The sequence below is a fragment of the Plasmopara halstedii genome (assembly GCF_900000015.1).
Source record: "Plasmopara halstedii genome assembly, contig: Scaffold_262, whole genome shotgun sequence".
NCBI lineage: Eukaryota > Oomycota > Peronosporomycetes > Peronosporales > Peronosporaceae > Plasmopara > Plasmopara halstedii.
The window spans coordinates 592,062-594,217 of record NW_020187183.1 but is presented as its reverse complement, the minus strand read 5'-3'; positions in this window follow the sequence as shown (position 1 = coordinate 594,217).

The following is a 2,156-nucleotide window of genomic DNA, read 5'->3' as shown; positions in this document are numbered from 1 at the left end:
GGGCTCTGCCCGTGCTCGCCGTCAGAACCAGCAAGACTTGGAGATTTTGGTGTCATTGACACAGTATTCATTGAGCAGGAAGTCGTTTTGATATGTTGCAGTGTCTGGCGGACACGCGAGCCTCGTTGAGGCAATAATCGATTGGAATTGTTAATGTTCTCAATCTTAATGGGGGAGGGTATAACGGGGTTACACGAACCAAGATAACAGGGGGGGTCACACGAGATGTGCATGGTGTGACCACACCAAAACAAGAATACGTTACGGGGCTAGGTAGCCAGTAGTCATCATGTATTTAGATTTTACCATATGTATTAAGTATATTTAGGAATATCTAAACTTTTAAAATTAGGATAATAATATAAATAAAAATCAGTTTTGATTTTAATGCGAAGAGTCAATTAGCCTAGGGAAGGCAATAATTACTCTTGGAGTAAGGGTATTGCGATCCGCTAACTCACACTTGGTCCTTGTAAAGAACGAAAGGTGGGTGACCTAAAGTACGCTTCCTCAAGCGCTTAGCTACGGCAGCCCCGCTGCAGGTGGGGATGGGTGAATCAGAGTGCCCACCTGCTGTGTTAGTATACTTTTGTCCTTTGGACTCCGGAAAAATCCCAGTATTACTGTGGTGAACTAAAGTACCATCGTGAAGTACCATGATCTACGAGGTTGAAGTAGGGGTTTCCAGAGCAGAGTGGTCTGTGGATATGTGCGCAATGCGTAAATAAGCCTCTTATTTTAATAGATAATTAGATGTATCAATTTCAGCTATTCATTTGTCTAAATTATCACTCTATATTTGAACAACTGTTAAGTACTTGGATCAGTTGACCTCTGTGCGATTGATAATGCTGGCAATCGATTCAAAGCTTCGCAAAGGGTTCTATGGCGGCGATGAATATGTCTTTATAATGCGACAAGTTCGTTATCTATAGATCATAATAATCTAGCGTGTGCGATACGTAAAAATTTCTTCGAGGAAAGCACAAAATATGTTGGATGGGAATCTCAAAGCTGACAACGATACGAAACCTTTCTCAAGGCACTTTTTAAAAATTGTCAATGGTTATTTATCATTCCAAACCATTCTACGTACACAAAAATTAAGTCATAGAATTATTGAGTAAATATTGTTGTTCATGATGCGGCTGTGATTTCGAAACTCAGATTGCGTTCTGACGCTAGTTAAAGTTATTTGCTTTGTAAGGTGGAGAAGGATTACAGTTATAGCTGCTATAGATATTCTTTGCTGATCTAGATCTATTCTCTCTGCATTCAAAATGACAGCCGTCAAGTTAAAATTCGTCGAAATAGCTCCTTCATTGTCGTTTCGCACGAGGTGTAGAAGCAATACAAGACGATGCTTCTCCGTGCCTTGAGAAACCAAATTTAGTATCGAACATTGTTACAACGACCAATTCCGATGAATCTTGTCGTCTATGACTTTCTTTGTAAAATACTTTGGTGATAGTACGAAGGAACCAGCTGAGTTGTTCTCGAACGAAGGAGCTAATTAAGACGATAAACTGTGAAGCAGTCAGTTTTGCAATTGTCTAAGCTGAAGACTGACATTTAAAGGGTCAGGGCCAGTATAATGTGCAGCATACGCGACAAGTCTACCTGGACAGATTTGATGTATATGAGTGGACCATACCGAATGTTTAATATGATGGAAGAGACTCATGGTGATATTTTTTGACGGCGCGATTGATAGTGTCATCGTTATTCTATATAAGTCTAGCCTGGGAAGTAGCTGCTTGTAGGAAACCGAGATTATTAGCTAGATAGTTTGGTAGTAGGGGATCGGACCAGAAGAAAGGGAATTGATGGAGGTCGTCAAGCATCGCTTGGTCGTACTGTGCATGCGTACAGACGACACCGGCACGTCAGAGAGGACGTAGAGATGCATATGATTGAAAAGAAGCAATTGAACCGTGTAAGCCTTGTCGAGAAGTTAACCTGAAAACTAAGTCAATGCTAGAAACATTCAAGACAAAAGTAAAAGCCTATCCAATCTGATTGAAACAACTGCTGAATGCTGGTGAAGAACCCAAAAAAATCTTCCTTCCGTGTCATCTGTAATTTACGTTAGCTAGCAGAGATACTAGCGACACGAATGTATTGGTATACAGCATCAACCAACACACACATTCACC